The 13,924-nt window shown below is 39.3% G+C and overlaps 1 protein-coding gene across 9 annotated transcripts in view; it reads right to left on the minus strand.

The window, feature by feature from the left end:
- The window catches only part of MTERF1 (mitochondrial transcription termination factor 1), a 491,946-nt gene that overhangs the window by 161,306 nt on the left and 316,716 nt on the right, over window positions 1–13,924 (minus strand). For all 9 annotated transcript variants that reach the window (XR_012512108.1, XR_012512106.1, XR_012512107.1 and 6 more), the window contains one exon: window positions 10,327–10,442. The gene's annotated coding sequence lies outside the window, so the exon portion shown is untranslated. The remainder of the gene's footprint in view (window positions 1–10,326; window positions 10,443–13,924) is intronic.

Genomic DNA, 13,924 nt, shown 5'->3' on the forward strand with positions numbered 1-13,924 from the left:
AAATTCTGTAAATGTAATATTGCTTTGGTAGCCATGAAACTTGTCAATTTTTCATCACCACAAACAACCATCACCGAAATTAGATTTTGTTATTTCAGGTTACTTCCTGAAATATATAGATACTTATTTAGGGATTAGTGGATACCCATACCCAACCTCATTTCTTTATGCTTCTCCTGAGAGAACAGACTGCTGCAATCCATGGACAAGAGAGATCCCAGGCTTTGTGGGAATCTTGATAGAATTTTCACTGTGAGTGGCATGAATGACTGAAGATGAGCAAACACTCTCTTGATTTTCACAAAGTAGTGGGTTCTGGGAAGAGCTTGGTTCAGAAACATACCTGCAGCCCAGAAAGGAAGACAGAACGTGATCTCCTGTAAATGTGTGGATCTTCCTCTCTCTAAGAGGCCAAGAAGAGCTGACGAGGTAGGCTGTGGCTTTTCTAAGCCAAGCTAGGAGTATAAAGAGACTAGACAGCCAGGAGGCTTACTCTAGCTGGGTTATTGGGGAACTTACAGCCTGTTTGCTTCTTCAAAGCTAACCTACTTAGGGGAAAACAAAGTTATCTTTCCCTGCTTAAGGAACTAATGTGCTTAGGATACTGGATCTGAGTCTGAAGAAGCCAAAAAAAAAAAATTTTTTTTTCTTTTAAAAGAGAAACCTACTTACAAGAAAGATCAATCGGAACCCAAAGAACATGTTACCAGAAAAGGGAGATGGAAGTAAAGAGATAAAAAAGAGCATGTGTGCAGAGAAATAGGGCTGCTGGATGACAGACAACAACTGAATTTTTAAAGAGAGAAAGAAAGATGAAGGAAGAGGAAGTTTTCAACAAGGATGCCAAGGCAATTCAACGGGGAAAGAATAGTCTTTTCAACAAATGGTGCTGAACAAGACAGCCACATGGAAAATAACAAATTTGGACCTCTACTTTACATCATATATCAAAATTACCTCCAAGCAGATTATGGACATAAATATGAAAGCTAAATATATAAAAATCTTAGAAGAAAACATAGAAGTAAATCTTTTTGTTTTTTTGTTTGTTTTGTTTCTTTTTTTTTGTTAATATAGAAGTAAATCTTTATGACTTTGGATTAGACAATGGTTTCTTATATACAAAACCCAAAGCACAACAACAACAACAAAAAAAAAAAAAAAAAGAAAGAAAGAAAAAAGGATAAATTGGACTTCATTAAAATTTAAAACTTTTGTGCTTCAAAGGACACCATAATGAAAGTGAAAACATAACCAACAGAATGGAAGAAAATATTTGCAATTTATATATCTAACAAGGGACTTGTATCTAGAATATATACAGCGCTCTTACAACTCAGCAATAAAAATAAAGCCCAATTTAAAAATGAACAAAGTACTTGCATGGACAGAACACCAAAGAAGATATGCAAATGGGTAATAAAGACATGAAAAGACGCCCAATGTCATTAGTCATTAGGGAAATGTAAATTGAAACGATAATTAGATACCACTTCACACCCACTAGGATAGTTATAATGAGAAGGACAGACAATAATGAATGTAAATCACACAGGATGTAAAATAAAACAAGCAAACAAAAGCTTCTGAATGGAATAAGGTGTCTGAGATTCCAACTGAGGAAAAAGCCCAATAAATCCTCTCAATTGGACAAAAATGTCCAGGGAAAGAAGACTATGAGTGTGGCTTTCCCTCTGAATCCTGATACATCTAAGGAGCCCATAATAAAGTACAGAAACAATGAAAGGACATGGAGAAGAGAAAGCAAAGAAATATAGCATAACTAGGAATCATGTCTAAAAAAAGCTGTGAGTGAGCTCTTGGGGTATGAGGCTGACTAGAATCAAATACCTCAGAAGCTGGCCAAGTTTTGGAGAGTGTTATACTGCCAATAGTTAAAACAGGTTGTGATTGTGGTTTAAAAGGACCCTTGGGCTAGCAACATGAGAGGCAAGAAGTAGGATGAGGAAGCTGCTAATGCTCAAGTAAGACATAATCTCTAAGGCTCACTTCAAATGTGACCAAGGAGATAATGGAGAAGGGCGAGCCTCTCAGAGGGAGGAAAGAAGGGCAGAATCAGGTCTGATGAAGGAACATTCTTCACCCCTCTGAGGGGGAGGCTCCTGCCACCTCTGCCCAGAGGGATTTTAGAATTCCTAGGTGTATCCCATTCTTCCTCTTTCTGAATGTTAATATTAATATTGAGTTTTTTCTATTCCTGTTCCACCATATATCAGGTGTATAGAAAGAACAAAACACATCTTTTAATTCACAGATCTCTGGCTTAAGAAGAACTATATTCAGACCTGACATAGCGACTACTGAATGTCCCTCAGGGATCCTGAGCTCTGAGCTTGAGGCTCTCAATAGGTGGGACTTTTGGGTTGTTCTCCCTTGGGCACAAGGAGTGAACAAAATATTTAGTAACTAGAGGGTGCACTGTGGTAGTCATAAGACCTTTCACAAACATTTCCAGCTCTTCTTCCAGGCACAAGACTTGCACTTCCCCAAACTTTGAAGTTTAGTGTGGCCATGCCACTTTCCTTAGACAATAAAATATAAGAGAAGGTATGTATGATGCTATGAGCTGCCTCCTGCTTTCTGTATTCCTTTCCCCCTAGTATAACGATTGTGGAAATGTGTATCAAGATGGAGCCTCCAACAGCCTCAGTCTCCGAGTATCTACAATGAACAGAGCCTTTATATTGGACCATAAGAAAAATGTATGAGATAGACTTTTCTTGGGTTAAGATACAGAGATTTAGGGATTGTTTGTTACCATGACAAAATCTGGTATATACTGACTGATACACATGTCAAATTAAATAAGAACCAGGCCTTGCTGGTATAGGCATGGAAAACACCTGAAAAATAAGACACTTGCATCAAAAATGACTACACTTCACAATGTTTGAAAATTTTTAAAGTTATAACCATGTTTCTAAATTCTTAATGATACCTTGGAAGAATCAAGAGAAAGTGTGTGTGAAGATCATAGTTTATCCTGGGGTCACAGTGGAAAGTAAATTCTTAAACACCTCTTTGAAGTCCTTATTGAAATGGATGCACTCACTCACACAGCCCATCTTCCAGTTTCAGGAGTAACACAGATGGTTTTCCACATGCCCTCTGAGGTGCTCTAAATGCTCTCCCAGTGAGCTGAAGGGGGGCAATCTACCCCGAGTTCTTGTTTCTCTTTTGGGACCCGCCTTTGCAGGATGATGTTTTTCTGGTCAAGAGTGAGAATAAAGAATAAGATCTGTAATGCTCAACCCTTTACATATTTTCAAACTAGCAGTGAAAGTGAATCTCTTGCCCTGTGAAATTTAGCATAAGCTACAAAGACAGAAATAAAGGAATTATTATAAAACATAATGTTGGGGAGATAGGTGCATCACATCACAGTCACAGAAATATTTACTTTATTATTTACTGAAAAAGGGAAAACTGATAATGGGACTGATTCTCTTCCCATGCAAAAGGAAGATGTGACATGTGAGTGTCTTAAAGAAGAGAGTTGTCTGAAGTGCTAACTCTTCCCTGCATATGTAAAAGATCTTGACCAACCTGAGCTAAATAGTTTATCCCTAAAAGAGCATATGTTCTATAAAAGTTTGTTTTCTCACTCATCAAATCATAGAACCAGAATAGTAACAACAATGTGTAGAGTCACCAGATCAGTTATTTTCCTTAGCAGTAATTAATTAAAGAGTCCTTTAGCTCAGTACTCTATGAGAGCAAGAACATTTTATTTAAATAAGAACTAAGCCAACTCTTTGGATAAACTATATACTGTTTTCCAATGGCTAGCATACATATATTTATGGTGTGTGTGTGTGTGTGTGTGTGTAATACATGACTGTGTGTGTATGTATATGTGTGTGTATGTATATATGTGTGTGTATGTGTATACATATATACACATACACACACACACACACCAGGCAATTACAGACAAGATTTAGGTATAACTGCTGATTGCCCTAACATTAATACTTAACTCCACTATATATATGGAATGGTGAAGCATTTAGCTCCAGGAATTCTTAACAATCCCCTTAAGAGCTATGTAGGTAGAATATAGGGGGTCCATATATTTCGATGAGGAAAAAATTATACCTTTGTTTTCAGTAACTTCTAATGAAATTTAGCATTTCCTTCAATTATTATAATAGACAACAAGCTATTGTTACCAATAGAAAGTCACACATATTTTTTCTCATCACATTATGGCTGTTGCAAAATCTCAAAATATAATTTACTCTCCATATTACCTTAAAATCATGTTAGTTATTAGATCAGGCTAGATCTTGTTATTGCCTACCTTAATAAATAGGCACATATATTGCTGTATCACAAATTTTAAAATATTTTGATAACTGTGTTCCTACAAATTGATGTAAGTTGAAAATTGAATCAAAAATGTATTTTCATACATTAAAAAATATTATTGGATGGGGTCCACAGGCTTCAAGAGAGTGCCAGAGGGTCTGCTACACACCAAGAAAGTTCAGAACCTCTTGCCAGAAGTGGCCTTGATCTTATTGTTGTTTGCATTTGGCAAAGTGAGCTATTTTATTGCTAATACACTTTGTTCTTTCTGTGTCCCTAACATTTATTCAACAAACGTTTATTTACCCTCTATGTGTGCCAGGCACTAGATGCTGGACATTCAGAAGTGAGTAATACATATAACATCTTTACCTATAAGGAGCATAATTCTAGTAGGAAGGCACGGGCAATAGACAAATAAACAAACAGTAGTTTCAAATTTTAAAAAAGGTGCCATAAAGGAAATACACAGAATGCTAGGTAAATGAGGCAAAGTGAGAGAGTCAGGAAGCTCTCACTGGAGAGTTGAGGCCTGAAGGATCAGCATGTGCCAAGCGTGGTAAAAGCTGGGGAATACGTATTCCAGTCAAAGGAAAAAGCAAATACAAATGCAGCAAGAATGCAAAAATTCTATGTTGGCCCATGGTCGACTGGCTACATTCTGGTTCCAGTATTGATAAATTAAGTTCAGACAGGTTTTTCCCTGGGTTTGCAAGTGCTCAACTTCAGTCTCTATGTTCAAAGTTCATCAACTACATTTATGTTGCTCTTACTACTTTTCCATCGCGCTTGCCCACATCCATGTACAGGAACAATTGGATTTGTGACTCACTTATGCAACTCTCAGATGCCTTTAAAAGGCTAAGCTCGTCATCTTCTAGCCTAAGTCCTACCTGAAGACTTCTGCTGTAGTTTGAATGTTTGTCCCCTCAAACATCATGTTGAAATTTGATCCCCAATGTTGGAGGTGTGGCCTAATGGAAGTGTTGGGTCCTAGGGGTAGATCCCTCAAGAATAGATTCATGCTTCCCTTGGGATGGGAGTGAATGGGGAGTGAGACTGACTCACTCATTATTAGTTTCTACCAGAGCTTATTAGTAAAAGGAGCCGCCTGGCACTACCTTCCCCCAGCCCCTCCTGCCTCCTCTCTCTCACTATGTGATCTCTGCCCACCCTGATTCCCCTTCACCTTCCACCATAAGTAGAAGTAGGCTGAGGCCTCACTCATGCAGATGGCAAAACACTTTTGTTTTTCTTTATACATTCTAATCCAGCCTCAGGTTATTACTTCATGGCAACACAAAATGGACTAAGGCAAATCCCCTAATCTAACCCTTATTATTTTTCTCAGTACAAATACGTCAGTTCAAGACAGAAAATGTAAGAGCTGGTAAAGAAGCACATTGCTATACTTTCAGTGTAACAGACCTCTGCGCCCAGTTGAAAACTTCTGGAAACACTTTAGGTCTTTCATTACAATTAAATGCCATGGTCTTTAGCTAATACTTCTCTGAAGTATGTACATGAACAAAATGATACACGAACCTTTCTAAAACAGAAGATTAATAATTGTTCTTTGGGCTGCTGTTCATTGTTAATGCTATTTAGAATTTTTATATTAGTGTATTTTTTTCCTTTATTGTTCATATTAATGACTATGCTATGTATAGTAAAAACTAGGTTTTGGCCCTCTGGCATTCATTCACTGTACTTCCTTTACTAATCCCCCCTTTCTATTTTGAGTATCTTCTTTCCCGATTCTCCATTTACAGTGGGAATGGCAAAAAATGACTTCACACTCAACTCCACAGATTTCATGTGACCTAAGCCCAACCAAACAGAACTTTAGGATCTTCTGGCCACAAGGATCACAGTGATTTTTTTGAAAAAAGGCATCAGAGATGATGGGATGCCATTAAACTCAATGAAACTTTTGGATCTTACTTTAAACATCATGAGAGTAAATAATTGCTATAACCATGTAGCCCAAGAATTAATCCAACATATAACAGAGAGCAAGCCAAACCAACAGGGTCCCAGTATCCCTGTTAAGTAAAGCCTTGCCTGAAATCAGATATGTTGTAATGTTTAATTCCATTAGTGAATAAATTCCATTGAAGACAAATTCATTCACCAACTTGTCCAGTGGTTCTGCCACACTATATTGTCTGCTGCTCAGCCTTTAGCCGTATTGTAGTCATCCTTAAATTGATGTATCACTGCATTACATTAAAGTAGAATTATTTTCCCTTCCAATTCTTACCCCTCATTCCATTTGTTCCCAGTATTATTCTAGATTTAAGATCAAATAACCACAATTACTCTACATTAACTTGCTGTTTTGCATATTTGAAGATAATTCTGAAACACAATCTCTACAACCCCTTACAATGATTAACAGTATTAAACCATTAAACTAAAAGACCAATACAGCTTTTATAAATTCCAGGCAGGAAATAACTAGTCGCTGACTTCATGAGTCCACTGAAGAGAAACAAGTTTCAAATTATACCTTGTATTTAAACTGTGTGATCACAAGTGTACATGAAATGGTTTATATGAAAGTTTAATGAACTTTACTCCATTCTAAAATCTCGTAGCTCAGCAGCCCACTTTGGGCCACATAATTTATCCATCTAGCTGATACCATCTCTAAACCGAAAATGTGCTTCTCTCTTACTAAAAATATTTGGGTTGCCTCTGTGCAAAGTGAATATGCCATTTTCCACTTAATCAGAGCTAAACTAAGGTTAGACTATGAAGAACACCCCAGATCAGGCATCTGGGACTACCTTCAAAATCTGTCTCTATTTGCTCATCAAGAGACCTGTATATACCCATTTCTCTTGAGATTTGACTTCTCTACTGGAAGCTCAGAGACAACAGGAACCCAAACTACCAACTTCTTAGGGTCAGTGTAAGAATTAAAGGTGATGTTGGTCAACTAATGAAGCAATTTTAAATAATTATGAAAAGAGGGGAAGGTGTACTCTTTAACTTCTGATATATATTTATAGATTTTTAAATCCTCCAAATTGTTTCAAATCAGTAATTTGGTTTAAGAAATAGCATTTTCTCATCAGCGAGTTAGCTACATGATTATATTTTCTTCCTCTCTGCTCCTGACAGAGAGTTTGGAGCCCCCAGAGCTAGAGTTTCTGGCAAAAATGAGACATTCCAAGCCTTCTGGGGACACAGTGTGTGTACCCTCATCTTGTGCAGAGAGAGTACATTACTGAAAAGTGTATGCGATGGGTGGGAAACAGAAACAACAGGCTCCAAATAGCCTCAAGCTGAATTCATTACCTGTGGATTCCGTGCTAATGATTTGGGGAATGCACTGATGCTTAATATTTTATCTGTTTAGCACCACTGTAAGAGCTAGCCTCTGAAGCAAGCCCCGCACTGAGAATCTAACATCTGAAATTTGTTCTGGAAGACATTGAACTGTGCAGCAGTGAGGCACATTGGAAAAGAATCATTTTTCTCTTTGGCTCCTGATGCTTCAGAAGCAAAGCCAAAGCCTTCAGGAAACGGGGCTGTCTCCCAGGGCATAGCTAGTCTGGGGTCTAGGAAGGAGCCTCTGAGGAGAGGGTCCAGGCTGCCATTCAGAGCCAGGTTTCCTGTCTGATGCCATGGTCCTTTGTTCACCTGCTGCTGGGAGGTGGCAGAATAGCAAGAATTGGGGCTTTAAACTATGGGTGTGATTTTTGTCATGGATCCCACTGACATCTTGAAGTCAGGAGAGGCATTCAGGTAAGCTCTGTACACAATAGGCTGGGATGGGAAGGGCTCCGAGAGTGGCAACTGAGTATTGGGTTACTCTTGATATTATTCCTAATATTCACTTAAGACCCAGTTGACTTCAGTGGCCTTACCACTGAACTCAATGTTTAAGAAAGAAATAGGGAGACTCTCTGTTCACATGGAGTAAAGTAGAGAAACTGCCATAATCATCCAAAACACTTCATGCAAAACAGCATTTTTACATAAAAAATCCAGATAATTAAAGTAAAAATTAACACGTTGGTTGGGCTTAAATGGATAGTCACCATGATTCTCCATTTAAATTTTCACATTTTAGAATTATGTGTTTCCCATCTCTTCCCAAGATAATTTGGGGTAACTAAAACCTGCAGAGTAAAACATGATATGAGACCAATCAGGCTAGTGAGAATAATAGCAAACATTTATATAGAGCTTACTGTGTTTCAGGCATCACCTTAAACACTTAACATTTTTAAACCCCTTACCAGGACTCTAAGAAACAGGTACAATTATTGTCTCTATTTTAGAAATGAGAAAACTGAAGCACAGAGGAGAAACTTGTTCAAAGTCATACAGCCTAGAGAAAGCAATGGAGCAGAATTCAAACTCAGGCTGTCTGGCTCCAGTCTGTGTTCTTAACAGCTAAGCTATACTTCCTGTAAGGAGAGCAAGACAAAAGTAGATGGAGGAAACACCAGGCAGGTACCAGAGGAGGGTCACAGGGGTGTCTGTGAGTCCTCAGGATCAAAACCAAAAGGGACCCTGGATAAGTCACAAGTGCTGATAAAAGGAGAACATATCAGATGCTTAGGACACACACAGAGACACACAAGCACGCACACACACACACACACACACACACACACACACACAGCCCAGCTGGGATGACTGAGTTCTCCTTCTTTTAAAGTAGATGTTTTGGTGGGACAGAGGAGAGGGGTAGGAGAAAATGCCTTTCACCGCAGCCAGGCTGACAGCAGCAAATTACATAGGGCTATTTGTTAAACATGCCTTCAAAGCAGACCAAAGGTATAACATCAAAGCACCAAATCTGAATTTACAAATTTAGTAAAACTGATTCTTCAAGAGGAAGGAAAACCAGTAAGATGCAAATAGTCATTTCTCTGATGGTCTGGTTTGATCCAGAGATAAAAATCTAGCACATCTAGTGGAATAAAATAACTGCATATCTTCCAGGCAATCATCAGTAAATATTATTTCTCATGAGAAGGCTTTAGGCAAATGTTGAAGAGGTAGAAGTGTTGTATTGCTAATTAAATCTATATGCTTATGAAAAACCAACTCAGGAGAAAGTAAAAAGAAAGTTCCCCTTAAGACATTAGAGGGAAATGTCCCAGAGACTTATTGAAGAGGTCACTCAACTGCCCTTATGGGTCAGCATATCTACATCACATCCTATATTTTTATTTTTAAAAATGAGATCAATCTGAAAAAACAAGTTCTTATATTAGAAGCCAACTGAAGTCATTTTTTAAAGTGTGAGGTAGTATATTTGTATATTTTAAAAACAAAATGTAAAAGCTGGTACTGAGGTTACGCATGAGTACAAAACATAACAGACAAGGAATATAAAATGCAGGCAACTACTTTACTGCTGTTCGGTTTTAACTTTAATATTCCCTGTACTGCACCTTCTCTCATGGTGCTAATAACCCAAACTAAGGCCCTGGAGTTGTATTAAATGGGTGATTTCACTTTTTTTTAAAACCCAGGATAATCCCATGTCTGGTACCTTACAACTCAGTGTGATATTTTTCTGAAAAATGAGATTTACAGATTAATAACTTTGCTGTCTCATTTATCCCACCCCCTACTTCCTCACCCTCAACATCAATGAAATTGGGACTTACTGGTCAACTATTAGTACAGTATCCCAATCACCTTACATGCTAGGGTGCTTACCAACTCTGTTTCCTTAAGATTCCATAGGCTTGCCCCAGGCAACAGATTGCATAATTTCGCTGACTGCCTCATGCTGTTCTTAAGGAGAACATGTTTTTGCTCTCACTGCAAATGGCTGTAAATCCAGCCCAGCCTCATCCCGACTTCAGGTGGACCTCATCAGTTGTAGGCATCTTATCAGCACGAAACAGCTTCTCCTAATAGCTTGATAAATATTCCTGCCTTCCTAGAATCAGTTATCGAGAGATTCAAATCATGGTCAGTACTTATAGCAGCTATTACTACAGACTTAATGCCAGTTACCTTTTGTACTTATCTCTGTAACCAGAGAGGCTGAAAAGCTCTTTTTATGTCTCCACTCCTGGTCACTGAAAGCTGAGTTCATTCAAAATTTCCTCCTGCCTAGGCAGCTTGCAGGCCTGTAATAAAAATTGAAGAAGACATTTGTATGAATATAAAATAAAATATATGTTTCCCTGGCATCCACTTCCTCCCAATAACCCTGCCCTAAATTTGGAACCAGGGCAACAGAATGTTAAGTCTTAAATGGTGGGGCAGAATGAAGGTGGAAACAAACCTCACTGCCTTTGGGTTAGTTTCACTGGTGACAAAATGGTTTCAGGGGCATATGGTTTTGGCCCTTCTGTCTCTTTGTTTTAATGAAATTGACCTACAGAGTCTGAAATCCAAAGAATGTAGGGTTCTGGATTTATGAAATTTTACCAGCAGACTATGGAAAACAAGTACTTTCTCCTTATTGGACCTAACAACATACATTTTATGAAAGCAATTATAAAACCTCAATTGTCAGGAAGATTAAGAGGAGTTGTAAGGTAAAACCTTCACGCCTCTTCATGGGAAATGGACACCATGTGATACATAAAGAGAGTCTGGAAATTCTTTTTTATTTTATTTTTTGAGATGGGAGTTTTGCTCTTGTTGCCAAGGCTGGAGTACAATGGTGTGATCTCAGTAGCTGGGATTACAGGTGTACACCACCACGCCTGGCTAATTTTTGTGTTTTGTTGTTGTTGTTGTTGTTGTTGTTGTTTACTTTTTTTTAGCAGAGATGGGGTTTCACCACATTGGTCAGGCTGGTCTCGAACTCATAACCTCAGGTCATCCACCTGCCTCTGCCTCCCAAAGTGCCGGCGTTACAGGCATGAGCCACCACACTCGGAACTCTTTTAGAAAGAAAAATGGCAGAATATAGGGACAGTGGTACCTCCTCAAGAAAGCTAAAAGGAATCTAAGGCTTATGAGGCCACCCTTCAAAAAGTAAAACCGCACACAATTTCAACATTTAAAGTGTCATCACTTATCACTCTACATTTTACAGTTAATTGAGTCCTCTACGCAGAGATGCAATGCTCCACAGAACAACAGACTTACAGCTTTATTTTTCTAGAACTCACACCTGTATACAGTAGTCTTTGTGGTCAAAATTTTTCTTTTTGTGTCCTCTTGTTGACCCTCACAACAGCCCGTGGAACAAGGAAAATACAAATATCCCCGTTTCGTTGACAATATCATTGAGGCTCAGGCAAAATTAAGCAGTTTGTCCATGACCACGAAATCATGCAATGATGGAGCATATATTGTGGTGAAATGCACAGCTTACAGGGCTTTAGCTCCTCCGACTCTGCCACGCTGCTATGAAGGGTACCAGGGCTGATGGATGTGAGAAGGGGACTAGCCACGAACCAGAGTGTAGATTGACCTGCCAGTGGCCACTTCTGAGGCACACACTTCTAATCTAGCCCGAACTTTGATTCATATCCCTAGCTGTCATTTTTGCACAAAAAGAAATGAACCCAAAAAGTATCTCCTTTTATATTGCTTATAAAAATGTCCCTTTTACAGGACTTCGTTTCCTTTCTTCACAGGGTCATGCTCTTTCCATAGTAAGCAGCTGCAGTCCCTTGGTGTCTTGTCAGTATCTGAGACTGACCCTCCCCGGGAAAGTTTCAGGATCTGTCAGCCTTTGTCTAAACTCCAACAGTGGGTCAAGGTGAGAGGAGGCGGCAAGGACTGAAGCAGAGATCTGTGTTCTGTTCTGTGTAGTGGAACTCCAGACTCCTCGTCCTCTCCCAGGCCCAGAGACAAGCCCCTTGAACCCTTCTGACTCAGTTTATCTGCCGTGAAGCAGCAATAAGAACTATGTCCTACCTGAGATAACCTGTGAGAGCAGTTGGCAGAGATGGTTCCACCACTTGTGGACAGCAAATGAGTTCGAGATTGGAAACTGGCCCCAGCACATCTAAGGCCATGAAAACATCTTTGCTTAAGCTCTTGAAGAAAAAAGGTTAAATTCCCCCTGGCCACTTTTTTTCTGTAAGTGGAAAAACTTGCTAAATCTGTGACCCCATGGTTGACAACTGTATAACTGTGGAACTGAACAGAGGGCAGTAAAAGGTGCTCCTCTGGTTTCAACACCTTTCAGTGCAATACTCAGGAGGGGGAAGTGCCATTCACTATTGTCTTTCACCTCCTCCTGCCTTCTGCCCATAACGGGGGAAGAAAATCCATGCTGGATTCTTCTTTCGATAGTATAGACAGGGCTGCATTCCAGGTCCTTCTGAGGCCACTTAGATGCATTTCATCATTGTGACTATTGTTTTAGGTTTCATTTGCTCACATCTCAGCCCCACCAACAAGCCTCAGCCTGCCCCATTTCTTTCCCTCTGAAGCTTTTTTCTCACAACAAGCCAGAGAACTCCTTACTTCCCCTTACATACTATGGAACTAATGAAAGAACATGTCCTAACTCAGTAAGCAGCAGGTTTGGTGTTTCTTTTTTCTCCTTGGCATTCATGCTCTCATCCCCAAATAAGATTTATCCGTAAACATTTTCTCTCTTCCTAATTCCACCGGACTACTTAGTTCGTTTTCATTATTATATCTCATTTCCTGTCCGGCACAAAATTTTTCTCATTGGTACATATCCCTCTTATGTGGTCCTTATGTCCATTATTCAAAGTTGCCTCCCCTACTCCAAAAATAAAAAATAAAACAATATTTCTTTAAACATTGTTCTGTTAAACATTGTTAAATGTTCTGTTAAACATTGTTCAACAGAAATTTCTGGGGCAGTATGTCAGCTGGCTTTTAGTTTTTGTTATTCACTGTCTTCTCTAGATCATCCCAAGTGCACCTTCACACTAACTCTGACTCTCAGAAGGCCTGGCTGAAATTTCAACTTCTAAATGAAATTAGTTCTTCTAAATGGTAATACATTCTCCAGCTCATACTATGAGAGGCTTCCTTGGCAGGATCCCATGTGGGTGAGAACACCAATGAAGACAAGTCAGCACCATGACGACCTCCACAAAGACAATGGCTCTCTGATTCAGGCCTGAAATATTTGCTGCTGATGGTGCAGAGAAAAAGTAAGGCTTCTGAAAATGACTTTTCAGAAGATTGACTCAGAAGTAGCTGAGTCAATCACCTGGGTAACGGGGCAAACAGACAGTCAAGGAAAGAAAGAAATTTAAACATAAACCAGTGCCACCCTCATGCCAACGGGTGGCAAAGAGCCTGAAGCAGTTGTAAAACAGAATTTTGAATGGCTTTAAGATTTAAAAAAAACAACAACAACATGCAAGGAGGGAACCGTAACCTTAGGGTTTGGAGAAGTTTCTTTAGCCTGTCCTGCTCTGATCCTGAATGTCTGGAAGTGATTCCTGAGCTCTTATTCAGATTATCTGCAATGTACCAGTTCAAACAAGGTGGGAACCAGCCCAGTCCATCTCACAAACCCACATCAGCCTTAGCCCTTCGTGAGGTGTGGACTGTGCTAGTTCACCGTCCCAGAGGACGAAGGCTGGAGGCAAATGAGTCCAAGAAGCTCTTCTTTTGGTCTTAAAGTCTCTCAGGCTTCAAGACAATTAAAATCTGACCT

This window comes from Saimiri boliviensis, chromosome 10 (genome assembly GCF_048565385.1).
Source record: "Saimiri boliviensis isolate mSaiBol1 chromosome 10, mSaiBol1.pri, whole genome shotgun sequence".
Taxonomy (NCBI): Eukaryota; Metazoa; Chordata; class Mammalia; order Primates; family Cebidae; genus Saimiri; species Saimiri boliviensis.